Here is a 20,314-nt window from a genome sequence, read left to right on the forward strand (position 1 = left end):
AACGAAGGTTTTGAATTAAGGCCTTGGAATCGACCAGAGTTTTTTGAACGATGCCTTGTGACTGTTGCCAAACGTGATTCATATCTCTCTTTCAGGGATTGGGTCTTCACAGCATTAAGTTGCTGTGCCGTAATATAGCAATGCTTCAGTTTAGTGAAAATAGGTCTTCAGCAGATAATAAGCAGAAATTTTGCAATAGAGCTATGAAACGCAAATAGCAAGCGACAAGAAAATGAAAGCTTCTGGGTCAAACAGAGAGGGGGAAATGTAGGAATCCATAAGGTTAGAGGATTTTTAAGAAATGGTTACAAAGAAGTATGTAGGCCTTAGACTGGAGTTTTGTTAGCATTGCAGAAAAGTTTCCCATGCAAGCAGAAAAAGTTTTCCATGCAAGCAGAAAAGTTTCCCAAGCAGTAGACGTGACAAATAACAATAGGCTTCTGTAGAATTGGCTTTAGGATGGCAACAAGGTTATTTATTGTATATCTTTAGAAGGTTAGCATGAATAGAACTCTGTTCTTTGTCTCTTATCAACTAGTCTTTGTTTTAGCTACGATTACCTATGTTTTATAAGATTGGTTAGAATGCTTGTCAAGATGTGTTTTCTGTGTCTGCTTGGCTGAATTCTAGTTTGAGATGATTTTATGTATTGCTGTATGAGCCTTGTTGAAGGAGACATTTTTTGGTGTGGATCAGTGAGCTGTCATGTCTCCATTTTGTATTTTGAGACTGATGTGCTGGAAATAAAAGCAAAAATCTCTTCACTGGTCTGGTTACCATGTTATCTATATTTGGATATTTTGCCGCGGCCTAGTGGGTTCCTTTTTTAAGGCGTGGGTTCCTGACACTATTGGACTTATACCTGTCCCGTCCCCCGCATATTGGTGCCTCGTGTGAGGATGTAGAATAGAAGAAAAACAAAGAAAAATCGTGGAAGTACCAGCTGTGGAGACCCAAGTGTTAAGAAGGAGGACACTGTATCATCTCTCCCGCCGAAGCCAAGAAAATTGTAAGTAACTTATCTCGGGAGAGCGCTTGGGTGACGTCTGGAGGCAAAATAGAGAAAAAGAAAGTTATTACAAGAACACAAAAATGGGAACGAATTTATCAAAAGTTGAATGGGATGTTTTTCATCAATTAGAGACAATGTTACAAGAAAAAGGTCACTCTGAAATTTCAAAAACTGAGCTTAAAAACTTACTTATCTGGGTTAAAGCGAATACGCAAGATTTAAATCTGCAGTCTGCTTTTACTTTTCATTTTTGGGATCAGATAAACTGGAGAATCTATAATCTAGTCTCTCTCAAAAAAGATGAAAGCTTAAGAGAACTTATGCCGGTTTGTGGAGCGCTGTTGGAGCACTGTTTTAAACAAACTGATAATAATAAGATCAACTTGGACTCAGAAAACAAAGCTTCTGGTTCTGTCTCATTAAATTCCAGTAAACCGGAGACTGTGTGAGTATCGGAGAATGTTACAAGTGTTGTTGCAAATGCTGAAAGTATTGCTTTGAACTCTGTTGAACAAAATCTTTCTTCTCTCTCTCTGGGAAAAAATGAGACTCTTTTGGACTTTTCTTCGCGTTGTTCTGTTAATGTAAAAATATGTGACTCTTGTAAGGGGGATGGAACAAAGTGTGTAAAAGATGGAAATGAAAAAGTGACTGTACTTCCTAAAATTGTTTGTGCAGGGATCACTGAAACCTGAATTGGATTCTGTTGGGCCTGGGGTGGAGGCTGAGGTGGCTGCTTCCACTCGGGAAATTGTGGTTCCGGGGAACTCTTTTTCACTTAAACAAAAACATGGTAGTTCTGGTCTTTGTCAATCTATAGATACAGAGAAAGAAAAATTGGCTTTAAGGGTGGAGTCCTTTGAAAGGAAGAGATGGAAGAAACTCGCCACTGTGTTGTTGCTGAAATTCAAAAAGCTGGACTTGAAATCTCTGCAACGAAAATTCAACAAGTTTCACCTTAGAAGTACCTGGGATGGAAGATGATGGAAGACGATGGAAGACGACAATAATACCACAGAAAATTCAGATCCGAACCAGAGTCAACAACCTACAAGAGTTACAACAACTTCTAGGAGAAATCAACTGGGTCAGACCGATGTTGGGAATCACCGATGATGAACTGAGTCCGCTCTTCCATTTGCTGAGAGGAAGTTGCGACATCACTTCGCCAAGAACTTTAACCCCTGAAGCTCGTGCTGCTCTCGACAAAGTCACAGAAGCTCTTCAAAAAAGACAAGCTCATCGCTGCGTTCCTGAAAATCCTTTCTTTCTTGCAATCTTAGGAGAGAAGATGCAGCTTTGTGGTCTCATTTTCCAGTGGGATGCCACAGACCAAGATCCTTTGTTAATAATGGAATGGGTTTTTCCTCCCTACAGGTTTTCAAAGACCATTTGCTCAGTTTTAGAAATGATTGCATACATTATAATTAAGGCTAGAACCAGATTGTTAACTTTGGCAGGTCAAGAATGTTCAGTTATCTATTTGCCATTGAAAAATGATTATTTCAATTGGGCAATGCAAAATTCTGATGATTTACAATATGCATTCTTAGGTTTTCCAGGTGTTTGTTCCATACACTATCCAGCTCACAAACTACTGCAAGCAAAATTGAGTTTCAGAGAAAAACCTAAATTAAGTGAAGAACCTTTACATGCTGTGACTCTCTTCACTGATGGCTCTGGTAAAAGCCACAAGTCCGTTGTGACTTGGTTTAATCAAAAGACTGATGTTTGGGAATCTGATATTCAAACAGTAGAGGGATCCCCTCAAATTGTTGAGCTTGCTGCAGTAGTTTGAGCTTTTCAGCTGTTTCCTCAGCCTTTTAATTTGGTCACAGATTCTGCTTATGTTGCTAATGTAGTCAGGAGAATAGAAGGTTCCATTTTAAAGGATGTTAGTAATGAAACTGTACATCGTTGGCTTTCATGTCTTTTTATGACTTTGCAATATAGAACTAATCCATATTTTGTTTCTCACATTAGGGCGCATTCTTCACTTCCTGGATTTTTAGTGGAAGGAAATGCAAGAGCGGACAAGCTGACAATGGTCATTTCTAACACATTGTCAAATATTTTTGAACAAGCAAAATTGAGTCATGCCTTTTTCCACCAAAATGCACAAGCACTCATGCGAATGTTCCAAATCACTAAAAGTCAAGCTAAAGCTATCATTCATACTTGCCCTGACTGTCAATTGGTACAACCTCCTATTTCTACAGGAGCAATCAACCCCTGAGGCTTACAAAGCCTACAGTTGTGGCAAACAGGTGTTACTAAATAGCCTTCTTTTGGTAAATTTAAAAATATTCATGTTTCCATAGACACGTTCTCTGGTGCAGTTTTTGCTTCCCTTCACACAGGTGAAACTGGCAGCCATGCCTGTCATCATTTCCTGCAAGCTTTTGCTTCATTGGGTATACCCCAAGAAGTAAAAACTGACAATGGTCCCGCATACATATCTCAAAAATTGGCCACATTTTTAAATGAATGGGGTGTTCGACACATTTTTGGTATTTCCCACTCTCCCACAAGCCAAGCAATCATTGAAAGAACACATCAAACCTTAAAACGCATATTAGATCAACAGAGAGGGGGAACGGAAATCACCCCACAGGTGAGACTGAGTAAGGCTTTGTATGGTTTTAATTTTCTAAATAGTTCAAGTACAGAACCAGATCCACCAATCTTTAGACACTTTTCAAATAGCACACAGGCAAAACTGAAAGAACATCCTCCTCTTCTAATTAGAAACCCTGACTCTGGACAGATGGAAGGCCCGTTTCAATTAATAACGTGGGGCAAAGGGTATGCTTCTATTTCCACAGGTGCTGGAAGAATTAAGTGGGTTCCTGCCAAAAACGTCAAACCGTATCGCACTTCAGAACCTGTTGTCGAGCCTAGAACTGAGGAAGCGAGTACGCAGACGTGGACCGAATGGAAGGATCCCGGGTCTCGCCTGACGCCTCTTGTGCCTGACGTTCTTTGTGCATCGGTGGAACCCATGAACTCTGATTTTGTGCCAATGTTATTTATGAGTATACGAATTGAATGCTGAATGTTTGTTTTACAAAGCTAGTTTTTGGCTGAAAAATTAGGTTATTGTTTTTGTTTAGAAAGAATTCTGCCAAAACTTAGTTCTTGAAAGAGATGGGGCAGAATCAAATGGTATACTTGTTTTGCTTGATTTTAATTGTTTTTTGTCGTGCAGATTTGCCTGTGGATCAACCGAAAACGAGTGTTTGGGTGACCTTAGCCAAGGCTGCCGGATCGGATACTATATGTCTGTCTAATTCGGAACCAGAAAAGCCTTTCTCAACCTGTTTGGTTGGTGTGCCAGTGAAAGAGTTTCCTTTGGTCAGAAAAGAATCCAATGGTAAACCAGGTGGAATTGACAATGGAAACAGTCCTTCCTTCAATTGGAACATTTGTTCGAAAAAACTTCTCAGGGCAGCAAATGTTTCAAACAGTTGGGATGTGTTTCTGGAGACGGACCAATATCCAGGGCAATTGCCAAAAGGGTATTGGATCATTTGCGGAGACAGAGGTTGGCAAGGCATTCCAGCCCACCTTGAAGGTGGCCCTTGTAGCATTGGTATGCTTACCATAATTGCCCCCACTGCCAAAGCAGTGATGAAAAAGAAACAAAGGAAAACAAGAGCTGTTCCTCATTATGATGAGAACTGTCAGAGTGATTTTATGCCTTGGAATGCCGCCAGAAGGCTTTCAGCAGGTATATTTCTACCCCAATTGGCTTCAGCTGTGGCATTGAGACAATTAGATCGAGTTGGATCTTGGCTGAGCAAACAAGCTAATGCCACATCCTCCGCAATCAGTGATATGTTGACCGATGTTGATAGTATTAGACATGCTACTCTTCAAAACAGAGCAGCCATTGATTTTCTTTTACTGGCACAAGGACATGGTTGTGAGGAATTGGAAGGATTGTGTTGTATGAATTTGTCTGATCATTCTGAATCCATTCACAAAAGCATTCAAAAATTAAAGGATCTGACAGCCCAAATTAAAGAAGATGGAGGTTCCTGGTTGGATGATTTGTTTCAAAATTGGAGTTTTGCACCTTGGCTAAGGCAACTTTGCAAGATAGGTCTTTACATATTAGGTGTTCTAATACTGATATTGATAGTGGCACCTTGTATACTCTGTTGTGTTCGGTGAATGATGAACAAAACAGTCCGAGAAGTTTTTGTCATTCAAGCAGGAGAATTAGGAAGTAGAAGCACAGAGAGTGTACGAAATCTCACGAAAGCAGTAGATGAGGGTATTGACATGAACGAAGGTTTTGAATTAAGGCCTTGGAATCGACCAGAGTTTTTTGAACGATGCCTTGTGACTGTTGCCAAACGTGATTCATATCTCTCTTTCAGGGATTGGGTCTTCACAGCATTAAGTTGCTGTGCCGTAATATAGCAATGCTTCAGTTTAGTGAAAATAGGTCTTCAGCAGATAATAAGCAGAAATTTTGCAATAGAGCTATGAAACGCAAATAGCAAGCGACAAGAAAATGAAAGCTTCTGGGTCAAACAGAGAGGGGGAAATGTTGGAATCCATAAGGTTAGAGGATTTTTAAGAAATGGTTACAAAGAAGTATGTAGGCCTTAGACTGGAGTTTTGTTAGCATCGCAGAAAAGTTTCCCATGCAAGCAGAAAAAGTTTTCCATGCAAGCAGAAAAGTTTCCCAAGCAGTAGACGTGACAAATAACAATAGGCTTCTGTAGAATTGGCTTTAGGATGGCAACAAGGTTATTTAATGTATATCTTTAGAAGGTTAGCATGAATAGAACTCTGTTCTTTGTCTCTTATCAACTAGTCTTTGTTTTAGCTACGATTACCTATGTTTTATAAGATTGGATAGAATGCTTGTCAAGATGTGTTTTCTGTGTCTGATTGGCTGAATTCTAGTCTGAGATGATTTTATGTATTGCTGTATGAGCCCTGTTGAAGGAGACATTTTTTGGTGTGGATCAGTGAGCTGTCATGTCTCCATTTTGTATTTTGAGACTGATGTGCTGGAAATAAAAGCAAAAATCTCTTCACTGGTCTGGTTACCATGTTATCCATATTTGGATATTTTGCCGCGGCCTAGTGGGTTCCTTTTTTAAGGCGTGGGTTCCTGACACTATTGGACTTATACCTGTCCCGTCCCCCGCATATTGGTGCCTCGTGTGAGGACGTAGAATAGAAGAAAAACAAAGAAAAATCGTGGAAGTACCAGCTGCGGAGACCCAAGTGTTAACAAGGAGGACACTGTATCATCTCTCCCGCCGAAGCCAAGAAAATTGTAAGTAACTTATCTCGGGAGAGCGCTTGGGTGACGTCTGGAGGCAAAATAGAGAAAAAGAAAATTATTACAAGGACACAAAAATGGGAACAAATTTATCAAAAGTTGAATGGGATGTTTTTCATCAATTAGAGACAATGTTACAAGAAAAAGGTCACTCTGAAATTTCAAAAACTGAGCTTAAAAACTTACTTATCTGGGTTAAAGCGAATACGCAAGATTTAAATCTGCAGTCTGCTTTTACTTTTCATTTTTGGGATCAGATAAACTGGAGAATCTATAATCTAGTCTCTCTCAAAAAAGATGAAAGCTTAAGAGAACTTATGCCGGTTTGTAGAGCGCTGTTGGAGCGCTGTTTTAAACAAACTGATAATAATAAGATCAACTTGGACTCAGAAAACAAAGCTTCTGGTTCTGTCTCATTAAATTCCAGTAAACCGGAGACTGTGCGAGTATCGGAGAATGTTACAAGTGTTGTTGCAAATGCTGAAAGTATTGCTTTGAACTCTGTTGAACAAAATCTTTCTTCTCTCTCTCTGGGAAAAAATGAGACTCTTTTGGACTTTTCTTCGCGTTGTTCTGTTAATGTAAAAATATGTGACTCTTGTAAGGGGGATGGAACAAAGTGTGTAAAAGATGGAAATGAAAAAGTGACTGTACTTCCTAAAATTGTTTGTGCAGGGATCACTGAAACCTGAATTGGATTCTGTTGGGCCTGGGGTGGAGGCTGAGGTGGCTGCTTCCACTCGGGAAATTGTGGTTCCGGGGAACTCTTTTTCACTTAAGCAAAAACATGGTTGTTCTGGTCTTTGTCAATCTATAGATACAGAGAAAGAAAAATTGGCTTTAAGGGTGGAGTCCTTTGAAAGGAAGAGATGGAAGAAACTCGCCACTGTGTTGTTGCTGAAATTCAAAAAGCTGGACTTGAAATCTCTGCAACGAAAATTCAACAAGTTTCACCTTAGAAGTACCTGGGATGGAAGATGATGGAAGACGATGGAAGACGACAATAATACCACAGAAAATTCAGATCCAAACCAGAGTCAACAACCTACAAGAGTTACAACAACTTCTAGGAGAAATGAACTGGGTCAGACCGATGCTGGGAATCACCGATGATGAACTGAGTCCGCTCTTCCATTTGCTGAGAGGAAGTTGTGACATCACTTCGCCAAGAACTTTAACCCCTGAAGCTCGTGCTGCTCTCGACAAAGTCACAGAAGCTCTTCAAAAAAGACAAGCTCATCGCTGCGTTCCTGAAAATCCTTTCTTTCTTGCAATCTTAGGAGAGAAGATGCAGCTTTGTGGTCTCATTTTCCAGTGGGATGCCACAGACCAAGATCCTTTGTTAATAATGGAATGGGTTTTTCCTCCCTACAGGTTTTCAAAGACCATTTGCTCAGTTTTAGAAATGATTGCATACATTATAATTAAGGCTAGAACCAGATTGTTAACTTTGGCAGGTCAAGAATGTTCAGTTATCTATTTGCCATTGAAAAATGATTATTTCAATTGGGCAATGCAAAATTCTGATGATTTACAATATGCATTCTTAGGTTTTCCAGGTGTTTGTTCCATACACTATCCAGCTCACAAACTACTGCAAGCAAAATTGAGTTTCAGAGAAAAACCTAAATTAAGTGAAGAACCTTTACATGCTGTGACTCTCTTCACTGATGGCTCTGGTAAAAGCCACAAGTCCGTTGTGACTTGGTTTAATCAAAAGACTGATGTTTGGGAATCTGATATTCAAACAGTAGAGGGATCCCCTCAAATTGTTGAGCTTGCTGCAGTAGTTTGAGCTTTTCAGCTGTTTCCTCAGCCTTTTAATTTGGTCACAGATTCTGCTTATGTTGCTAATGTAGTCAGGAGAATAGAAGGTTCCATTTTAAAGGATGTTAGTAATGAAACTGTACATCGTTGGCTTTCATGTCTTTTTATGACTTTGCAATATAGAACTAATCCATATTTTGTTTCTCACATTAGGGCGCATTCTTCACTTCCTGGATTTTTAGTGGAAGGAAATGCAAGAGCGGACAAGCTGACAATGGTCATTTCTAACACATTGTCAAATATTTTTGAACAAGCAAAATTGAGTCATGCCTTTTTCCACCAAAATGCACAAGCACTCATGCGAATGTTCCAAATCACTAAAAGTCAAGCTAAAGCTATCATTCATACTTGCCCTGACTGTCAATTGGTACAACCTCCTGTTTCTACAGGAGCAATCAACCCCCGAGGCTTACAAAGCCTACAGTTGTGGCAAACAGGTGTTACTAAATAGCCTTCTTTTGGTAAATTTAAAAATATTCATGTTTCCATAGACACGTTCTCTGGTGCAGTTTTTGCTTCCCTTCACACAGGTGAAACTGGCAGCCATGCCTGTCATCATTTCCTGCAAGCTTTTGCTTCATTGGGTATACCCCAAGAAGTAAAAACTGACAATGGTCCCGCATACATATCTCAAAAATTGGCCACATTTTTAAATGAATGGGGTGTTCGACACATTTTTGGTATTCCCCACTCTCCCACAAGCCAAGCAATCATTGAAAGAACACATCAAACCTTAAAACGCATATTAGATCAACAGAGAGGGGGAACGGAAATCACCCCACAGGTGAGACTGAGTAAGGCTTTGTATGGTTTTAATTTTCTAAATAGTTCAAGTACAGAACCAGATCCACCAATCTTTAGACACTTTTCAAATAGCACACAGGCAAAACTGAAAGAACATCCTCCTCTTCTAATTAGAAACCCTGACTCTGGACAGATGGAAGGCCCGTTTCAATTAATAACGTGGGGCAAAGGGTATGCTTCTATTTCCACAGGTGCTGGAAGAATTAAGTGGGTTCCTGCCAAAAACGTCAAACCGTATCGCACTTCAGAACCTGTTGTCGAGCCTAGAACTGAGGAAGCGAGTACGCAGACGTGGACCGAATGGAAGGATCCCGGGTCTCGCCTGACGCCTCTTGTGCCTGACGTTCTTTGTGCATGGGTAGAACCCATGAACTCTGATTTTGTGCCAATGTTATTTATGAGTATACGAATTGAATGCTGAATGTTTGTTTTACAAAGCTAGTTTTTGGCTGAAAAATTAGGTTATTGTTTTTGTTTAGAAAGAATTCTGCCAAAACTTAGTTCTTGAAAGAGATGGGGCAGAATCAAATGGTATACTTGTTTTGCTTGATTTTAATTGTTTTTTGTCGTGCAGATTTGCCTGTGGATCAACCGAAAACGAGTGTTTGGGTGACCTTAGCCAAGGCTGCCGGATCGGATACTATATGTCTGTCTAATTCGGAACCAGAAAAGCCTTTCTCAACCTGTTTGGTTGGTGTGCCAGTGAAAGAGTTTCCTTTGGTCAGAAAAGAATCCAATGGTAAACCAGGTGGAATTGACAATGGAAACAGTCCTTCCTTCAATTGGAACATTTGTTCGAAAAAACTTCTCAGGGCAGCAAATGTTTCAAACAGTTGGGATGTGTTTCTGGAGACGGACCAATATCCAGGGCAATTGCCAAAAGGGTATTGGATCATTTGCGGAGACAGAGGTTGGCAAGGCATTCCAGCCCACCTTGAAGGTGGCCCTTGTAGCATTGGTATGCTTACCATAATTGCCCCCACTGCCAAAGCAGTGATGAAAAAGAAACAAAGGAAAACAAGAGCTGTTCCTCATTATGATGAGAACTGTCAGAGTGATTTTATGCCTTGGAATGCCGCCAGAAGGCTTTCAGCAGGTATATTTCTACCCCAATTGGCTTCAGCTGTGGCATTGAGACAATTAGATCGAGTTGGATGTTGGCTGAGCAAACAAGCTAATGCCACATCCTCCGCAATCAGTGATATGTTGACCGATGTTGATAGTATTAGACATGCTACTCTTCAAAACAGAGCAGCCATTGATTTTCTTTTACTGGCACAAGGACATGGTTGTGAGGAATTTGAAGGATTGTGTTGTATGAATTTGTCTGATCATTCTGAATCCATTCACAAAAGCATTCAAAAATTAAAGGATCTGACAGCCCAAATTAAAGAAGATGGAGGTTCCTGGTTGGATGATTTGTTTCAAAATTGGAGTTTTGCACCTTGGCTAAGGCAACTTTGCAAGATAGGTCTTTACATATTAGGTGTTCTAATACTGATATTGATAGTGGCACCTTGTATACTCTGTTGTGTTCGGCGAATGATGAACAAAACAGTCCGAGAAGTTTTTGTCATTCAAGCAGGAGAATTAGGAAGTAGAAGCACAGAGAGTGTACGAAATCTCACGAAAGCAGTAGATGAGGGTATTGACATGAACGAAGGTTTTGAATTAAGGCCTTGGAATCGACCAGAGTTTTTTGAACGATGCCTTGTGACTGTTGCCAAACGTGATTCATATCTCTCTTTCAGGGATTGGGTCTTCACAGCATTAAGTTGCTGTGCCGTAATATAGCAATGCTTCAGTTTAGTGAAAATAGGTCTTCAGCAGATAATAAGCAGAAATTTTGCAATAGAGCTATGAAACGCAAATAGCAAGCGACAAGAAAATGAAAGCTTCTGGGTCAAACAGAGAGGGGGAAATGTTGGAATCCATAAGGTTAGAGGATTTTTAAGAAATGGTTACAAAGAAGTATGTAGGCCTTAGACTGGAGTTTTGTTAGCATTGCAGAAAAGTTTCCCATGCAAGCAGAAAAAGTTTTCCATGCAAGCAGAAAAGTTTCCCAAGCAGTAGACGTGACAAATAACAATAGGCTTCTGTAGAATTGGCTTTAGGATGGCAACAAGGTTATTTAATGTATATCTTTAGAAGGTTAGCATGAATAGAACTCTGTTCTTTGTCTCTTATCAACTAGTCTTTGTTTTAGCTACGATTACCTATGTTTTATAAGATTGGATAGAATGCTTGTCAAGATGTGTTTTCTGTGTCTGATTGGCTGAATTCTAGTCTGAGATGATCTTATGTATTGCTGTATGAGCCCTGTTGAAGGAGACATTTTTTGGTGTGGATCAGTGAGCTGTCATGTCTCCATTTTGTATTTTGAGACTGATGTGCTGGAAATAAAAGCAAAAATCTCTTCACTGGTCTGGTTACCATGTTATCCATATTTGGATATTTTGCCGCGGCCTAGTGGGTTCCTTTTTTAAGGCGTGGGTTCCTGACACTATTGGACTTATACCTGTCCCGTCCCCCGCATATTGGTGCCTCGTGTGAGGACGTAGAATAGAAGAAAAACAAAGAAAAATCGTGGAAGTACCAGCTGCGGAGACCCAAGTGTTAAGAAGGAGGACACTGTATCATCTCTCCCGCCGAAGCCAAGAAAATTGTAAGTAACTTATCTCGGGAGAGCGCTTGGGTGACGTCTGGAGGCAAAATAGAGAAAAAGAAAATTATTACAAGGACACAAAAATGGGAACAAATTTATCAAAAGTTGAATGGGATGTTTTTCATCAATTAGAGACAATGTTACAAGAAAAAGGTCACTCTGAAATTTCAAAAACTGAGCTTAAAAACTTACTTATCTGGGTTAAAGCGAATACGCAAGATTTAAATCTGCAGTCTGCTTTTACTTTTCATTTTTGGGATCAGATAAACTGGAGAATCTATAATCTAGTCTCTCTCAAAAAAGATGAAAGCTTAAGAGAACTTATGCCGGTTTGTAGAGCGCTGTTGGAGCGCTGTTTTAAACAAACGGATAATAATAAGATCAACTTGGACTCAGAAAACAAAGCTTCTGGTTCTGTCTCATTAAATTCCAGTAAACCGGAGACTGTGTGAGTATCGGAGAATGTTACAAGTGTTGTTGCAAATGCTGAAAGTATTGCTTTGAACTCTGTTGAACAAAATCTTTCTTCTCTCTCTCTGGGAAAAAATGAGACTCTTTTGGACTTTTCTTCGCGTTGTTCTGTTAATGTAAAAATATGTGACTCTTGTAAGGGGGATGGAACAAAGTGTGTAAAAGATGGAAATGAAAAAGTGACTGTACTTCCTAAAATTGTTTGTGCAGGGATCACTGAAACCTGAATTGGATTCTGTTGGGCCTGGGGTGGAGGCTGAGGTGGCTGCTTCCACTCGGGAAATTGTGGTTCCGGGGAACTCTTTTTCACTTAAGCAAAAACATGGTTGTTCTGGTGTTTGTCAATCTATAGATACAGAGAAAGAAAAATTGGCTTTAAGGGTGGAGTCCTTTGTAAGGAAGAGATGGAAGAAACTCGCGACTGTGTTGTTGCTGAAATTCAAAAAGCTGGACTTGAAATCTCTGCAACGAAAATTCAACAAGTTTCACCTTAGAAGTACCTGGGATGGAAGATGATGGAAGACGATGGAAGACGACAATAATACCACAGAAAATTCAGATCCGAACCAGAGTCAACAACCTACAAGAGTTACAACAACTTCTAGGAGAAATCAACTGGGTCAGACCGATGTTGGGAATCACCAATGATGAACTGAGTCCGCTCTTCCATTTGCTGAGAGGAAGTTGCGACATCACTTCGCCAAGAACTTTAACCCCTGAAGCTCGTGCTGCTCTCGACAAAGTCACAGAAGCTCTTCAAAAAAGACAAGCTCATCGCTGCGTTCCTGAAAATCCTTTCTTTCTTGCAATCTTAGGAGAGAAGATGCAGCTTTGTGGTCTCATTTTCCAGTGGGATGCCACAGACCAAGATCCTTTGTTAATAATGGAATGGGTTTTTCCTCCCTACAGGTTTTCAAAGACCATTTGCTCAGTTTTAGAAATGATTGCATACATTATAATTAAGGCTAGAACCAGATTGTTAACTTTGGCAGGTCAAGAATGTTCAGTTATCTATTTGCCATTGAAAAATGATTATTTCAATTGGGCAATGCAAAATTCTGATAATTTACAATATGCATTCTTAGGTTTTCCAGGTGTTTGTTCCATACACTATCCAGCTCACAAACTACTGCAAGCAAAATTGAGTTTCAGAGAAAAACCTAAATTAAGTGAAGAACCTTTACATGCTGTGACTCTCTTCACTGATGGCTCTGGTAAAAGCCACAAGTCCGTTGTGACTTGGTTTAATCAAAAGACTGATGTTTGGGAATCTGATATTCAAACAGTAGAGGGATCCCCTCAAATTGTTGAGCTTGCTGCAGTAGTTTGAGCTTTTCAGCTGTTTCCTCAGCCTTTTAATTTGGTCACAGATTCTGCTTATGTTGCTAATGTAGTCAGGGGAATAGAAGGTTCCATTTTAAAGGATGTTAGTAATGAAACTGTACATCGTTGGCTTTCATGTCTTTTTATAACTTTGCAATATAGAACTAATCCATATTTTGTTTCTCACATTAGGGCGCATTCTTCACTTCCTGGATTTTTAGTGGAAGGAAATGCAAGAGCGGACAAGCTGAAAATGGTCATTTCTAACACATTGTCAAATATTTTTGAACAAGCAAAACTGAGTCATGCCTTTTTCCACCAAAATGCACAAGCACTCATGCGAATGTTCCAAATCACTAAAAGTCAAGCTAAAGCTATCATTCATACTTGCCCTGACTGTCAATTGGTACAACCTCCTGTTTCTACAGGAGCAATCAACCCCCGAGGCTTACAAAGCCTACAGTTGTGGCAAACAGGTGTTACTAAATAGCCTTCTTTTGGTAAATTTAAAAATATTCATGTTTCCATAGACACGTTCTCTGGTGCAGTTTTTGCTTCCCTTCACACAGGTGAAACTGGCAGCCATGCCTGTCATCATTTCCTGCAAGCTTTTGCTTCATTGGGTATACCCCAAGAAGTAAAAACTGACAATGGTCCCGCATACATATCTCAAAAATTGGCCACATTTTTAAATGAATGGGGTGTTCGACACATTTTTGGTATTCCCCACTCTCCCATAAGCCAAGCAATCATTGAAAGAACACATCAAACCTTAAAACGCATATTAGATCAACAGAGAGGGGGAACGGAAATCACCCCACAGATGAGACTGAGTAAGGCTTTGTATGGTTTTAATTTTCTAAATAGTTCAAGTACAGAACCAGATCCACCAATCTTTAGACACTTTTCAAATAGCACACAGGCAAAACTGAAAGAACATCCTCCTCTTCTAATTAGAAACCCTGACTCTGGACAGATGGAAGGCCCGTTTCAATTAATAACGTGGGGCAAAGGGTATGCTTCTATTTCCACAGGTGCTGGAAGAATTAAGTGGGTTCCTGCCAAAAACGTCAAACCGTATCGCACTTCAGAACCTGTTGTCGAGCCTAGAACTGAGGAAGCGAGTACGCAGACGTGGACCGAATGGAAGGATCCCGGGTCTCGCCTGACGCCTCTTGTGCCTGACGTTCTTTGTGCATCGGTAGAACCCATGAACTCTGTTTTTGTGCCAATGTTATTTATGAGTATACGAATTGAATGCTGAATGTTTGTTTTACAAAGCTAGTTTTTGGCTGAAAATTTAGGTTATTGTTTTTGTTTAGAAAGAATTCTGCCAAAACTTAGTTCTTGAAAGAGATGGGGCAGAATCAAATGGTATACTTGTTTTGCTTGATTTTAATTGTTTTTTGTCGTGCAGATTTGCCTGTGGATCAACCGAAAACGAGTGTTTGGGTGACCTTAGCCAAGGCTGCCGGATCGGATACTATATGTCTGTCTAATTCGGAACCAGAAAAGCCTTTCTCAACCTGTTTGGTTGGTGTGCCAGTGAAAGAGTTTCCTTTGGTCAGAAAAGAATCCAATGGTAAACCAGGTGGAATTGACAATGGAAACAGTCCTTCCTTCAATTGGAACATTTGTTTGAAAAAACTTCTCAGGGCAGCAAATGTTTCAAACAGTTGGGATGTGTTTCTGGAGACGGACCAATATCCACGGCAATTGCCAAAAGGGTATTGGATCATTTGCGGAGACAGAGGTTGGCAAGGCATTCCAGCCCACCTTGAAGGTGGCCCTTGTAGCATTGGTATGCTTACCATAATTGCCCCCACTGCCAAAGCAGTGATGATAAAGAAACAAAGGAAAACAAGAGCTGTTCCTCATTATGATGAGAACTGTCAGAGTGATTTTATGCCTTGGAATGCCGCCAGAAGGGTTTCAGCAGGTATATTTCTACCCCAATTGGCTTCAGCTGTGGCATTGAGACAATTAGATCGAGTTGGATGTTGGCTGAGCAAACAAGCTAATGCCACATCCTCCGCAATCAGTGATATGTTGACCGATGTTGATAGTATTAGACATGCTACTCTTCAAAACAGAGCAGCCATTGATTTTCTCTTACTGGCACAAGGACATGGTTGTGAGGAATTTGAAGGATTGTGTTGTATGAATTTGTCTGATCATTCTGAATCCATTCACAAAAGCATTCAAAAATTAAAGGATCTGACAGCCCAAATTAAAGAAGATGGAGGTTCCTGGTTGGATGATTTGTTTCAAAATTGGAGTTTTGCACCTTGGCTAAGGCAACTTTGCAAGATAGGTCTTTACACATTAGGTGTTCTAATACTGATATTGATAGTGGCACCTTGTATACTCTGTTGTGTTCGGCGAATGATGAACAAAACAGTCCGAGAAGTTTTTGTCATTCAAGCAGGAGAATTAGGAAGTAGAAGCACAGAGAGTGTACGAAATCTCACGAAAGCAGTAGATGAGGGTATTGACATGAACGAAGGTTTTGAATTAAGGCCTTGGAATCGACCAGAGTTTTTTGAACGATGCCTTGTGACTGTTGCCAAACGTGATTCATATCTCTCTTTCAGGGATTGGGTCTTCACAGCATTAAGTTGCTGTGCCGTAATATAGCAATGCTTCAGTTTAGTGAAAATAGGTCTTCAGCAGATAATAAGCAGAAATTTTGCAATAGAGCTATGAAACGCAAATAGCAAGCGACAAGAAAATGAAAGCTTCTGGGTCAAACAGAGAGGGGGAAATGTTGGAATCCATAAGGTTAGAGGATTTTTAAGAAATGGTTACAAAGAAGTATGTAGGCCTTAGACTGGAGTTTTGTTAGCATTGCAGAAAAGTTTCCCATGCAAGCAGAAAAAGTTTTCCATGCAAGCAGAAAAGTTTCCCAAGCAGTAGACGTGACAAATAACAATAGGCTTCTGTAGAATTGGCTTTAGGATGGCAACAAGGTTATTTAATGTATATCTTTAGAAGGTTAGCATGAATAGAACTCTGTTCTTTGTCTCTTATCAACTAGTCTTTGTTTTAGCTACGATTACCTATGTTTTATAAGATTGGATAGAATGCTTGTCAAGATGTGTTTTCTGTGTCTGATTGGCTGAATTCTAGTCTGAGATGATTTTATGTATTGCTGTATGAACCCTGTTGAAGGAGACATTTTTTGGTGTGGATCAGTGAGCTGTCATGTCTCCATTTTGTATTTTGAGACTGATGTGCTGGAAATAAAAGCAAAAATCTCTTCACTGGTCTGGTTACCATGTTATCCATATTTGGATATTTTGCCGCGGGCTAGCGGGTTCCTTTTTTAAAGCGTGGGTTCCTGACACTATTGGACTTATACCTGTCCCGTCCCCCGCATATTGGTGCCTCGTGTGAGGACGTAGAATAGAAGAAAAAGAAAGAAAAATCGTGGAAGTACCAGCTGCGGAGACCCAAGTGTTAACAAGGAGCACACTGTATCATCTCTCCCGCCGAAGCCAAGAAAATTGTAAGTAACTTATCTCGGGAGAGCGCTTGGGTGACGTCTGGAGGCAAAATAGAGAAAAAGAAAATTATTACAAGGACACAAAAATGGGAACAAATTTATCAAAAGTTGAATGGGATGTTTTTCATCAATTAGAGACAATGTTACAAGAAAAAGGTCACTCTGAAATTTCAAAAACTGAGCTTAAAAACTTACTTATCTGGGTTAAAGCGAATATGCAAGATTTAAATCTGCAGTCTGCTTTTACTTTTCATTTTTGGGATCAGATAAACTGGAGCATCTATAATCTAGTCTCTCTCAAAAAAGATGAAAGCTTAAGAGAACTTATGCCGGTTTGTAGAGCGCTGTTGGAGCACTGTTTTAAACAAACGGATAATAATAAGATCAACTTGGACTCAGAAAACAAAGCTTCTGGTTCTGTCTCATTAAATTCCAGTAAACCGGAGACTCTGTGTGTATCGGAGAATGTTACAAGTGTTGTTGCAAATGCTGAAAGTATTGCTTTGAACTCTGTTGAACAAAATCTTTCTTCTCTCTCTCTGGGAAAAAATGAGACTTTTGGACTTTTCTTTGGGTTGTTCTGTTAATGTAAAAATATGTGACTCTTGTAAGGGGGATGTAACAAAGTGTGTAAAAGATGGAAATGAAAAAGTGACTGTACTTCCTAAAATTGTTTGTGCAGGGACACTGAAACCTGAATTGGATTCTGTTGGGCCTGGGGTGGAGGCTGAGGTGGCTGCTTCCACTCGGGAAATTGTGGATCCGGGGAACTCTTTTTCAGTTAAGCAAAAACATGGTTGTTCTGGTGTTTGTCTTTGTGACACAAATGGTCTTTGAAAACCTGTATGGAGGAAAAACCCATTCCATTATTAACAAGGGATCTTGGTCTGTGGCATCCCACTGGAAAATGAGACCACAAAGCTGCATCTTCTCTCCTAAGATTGCAAGAAAGAAAGGATTTTCAGGAACGCAGCGATGAGCTTGTCTTTCTTGAAGAGCTTCTGTGACTTTGTCGAGAGCAGCACGAGCTTCAGGGTATAATGTTCTTGGCGAAGTGATGTCGCAACTTCCTTTCAGCAAATGGAAGAGCGGACTCAGTTCATCATTGGTGATTCCCAACATCAGTCTGACCCAGCTGATTTCTCCTGTTGTCACAGTCATCTTCCATCCCAGGTACTTCTAAGGTGAAACTTGTTGAATTTTCGTTGCAGAGATTTCAAGTCCAGCTTTTTGAATTTCAGCAACAACACAGTCGCCAGTTTCTTCCATCTCTTCCTTTCAAAGGACTCCACCCTTAAAGCCAATTTTTCTTTCTCTGTATCTATAGATTGACAAACACCAGAACAACCATGTTTTTGCTTAACTGAAAAAGAGTTCCCCGGAACCACAATTTCCCGAGTGGAAGCAGCCACCTCAGCCTCCACCCCAGGCCCAACAGAATCCAATTCAGGTTTCAGTGTCCCTGCACAAACAATTTTAGGAAGTACAGTCACTTTTTCATTTCCATCTTTTACACACTTTGTTCCATCCCCCTTACAAGAGTCACATATTTTTACATTAACAGAACAACCCAAAGAAAAGTCCAAAAGAGTCTCATTTTTTCCCAGAGAGAGAGAAGAAAGATTTTGTTCAACAGAGTTCAAAGCAATACTTTCAGCATTTGCAACAACACTTGTAACATTCTCCCATACTCACACAGTCTCCGGTTTACTGGAATTTAATGAGACAGAACCAGAAGCTTTGTTTTCTGAGTCCAAGTTGATCTTATTATTATCCGTTTGTTTAAAACAGTGCTCCAACAGCGCTCTACAAACCGGCATAAGTTCTCTTAAGCTTTCATCTTTTTTGAGAGAGACTAGATTATGGATTCTCCAGTTTATCTGATCCCTAAAATGAAAAGTAAAAGCAGACTGCAGATTTAAATCTTGCGTATTTGCTTTAACCCAGATAAGTAAGTTTTTAAGCTCAGTTTTTGAAATTTCAGAGTGACCTTTTTCTTGTAACATTGTCTCTAATTAATGAAAAACATCCCATTCAACTTTTGATAAATTCGTTCCCATTTTTGTGTCCTTGTAATAATTTTCTTTTTCTCTATTTTGCCTCCCAACGTCACCCAAGCGCTCTCCCGAGATAAGTTACTTACAATTTTCTTGGCTTCGGCGGGAGAGATGATACAGTGTGCTCCTTGTTAACACTTGGGTCTCCGCAGCTGGTACTTCCACGATTTTTCTTTGTTTTTCTTCTATTCTACGTCCTCACACGAGGCACCAATATGCGGGGGACGGGACAGGTATAAGTCCAATAGTGTCAGGAACCCACGCCTTAAAAAAGGAACCCGCTAGCCCGCAGCAAAATATCCAAATATGGATAACATGGTAACCAGACCAGTGAAGAGATTTTTGCTTTTATTTCCAGCACATCAGTCTCAAAATACAAAATGGAGACATGACAGCTCACTGATCCACACCAAAAAATGTCTCCTTCAACAGGGCTCATACAGCAATACATAAAATCATCTCAGACTAGAATTCAGCCAATCAGACACAGAAAACACATCTTGACAAGCATTCTATCCAATCTTATAAAACATAGGTAATCGTAGCTAAAACAAGGACTAGTTGATAAGAGACAAAGAAAAGAGTTCTATTCATGCTAGCCTTCTAAAGATATACATTAAATAACCTTGTTGCCATCCTAAAGCCAATTCTACAGAAGCCTATTTTTATTTGTCACGTCTACTGCTTGGGAAACTTTTCTGCTTGCATGGAAAACTTTTTCTGCTTGCATGGGAAACTTTTCTGCAATGCTAACAAAACTCCAGTCTAAGGCCTACATACTTCTTTGTAACCATTTCTTAACAATCCTCTAACCTTATGGATTCCAACATTTCCCCCTCTCTGTTTGACCCAGAAGCTTTCATTTTCTTGTCGCTTGCTATTTGCGTTTCATAGCTCTATTGCAAAATTTCTGCTTATTATCTGCTGAAGACCTATTTTCACTAAACTGAAGCATTGCTATATTACGGCACAGCAACTTAATGCTGTGAAGACCCAATCCCTGAAAGAGAGATATGAATCACGTTTGGCAACAGTCACAAGGCATCGTTCAAAAAACTCTGGTCGATTCCAAGGCCTTAATTCAAAACCTTCGTTCATGTCAATACACTCATCTACTGCTTTCGTGAGATTTCGTACACTCTCTGTGCTTCTACTTCCTAGTTCTCCTGCTTGAATGACAAAAACTTCTCGGACTGTTTTGTTCATCATTCGCCGAAGACAACAGAGTATACAAGGTGCCACTATCAATATCAGTATTAGAACACCTAATATGTAAAGACCTATCTTGCAAAGTTGCCTTAGCCAAGGTGCAAAACTCCAATTTTGAAACAAATCATCCAACCAG

Source organism: Melospiza melodia, chromosome W (genome assembly GCF_035770615.1).
Source record: "Melospiza melodia melodia isolate bMelMel2 chromosome W, bMelMel2.pri, whole genome shotgun sequence".
Taxonomy (NCBI): domain Eukaryota; kingdom Metazoa; phylum Chordata; class Aves; order Passeriformes; family Passerellidae; genus Melospiza; species Melospiza melodia.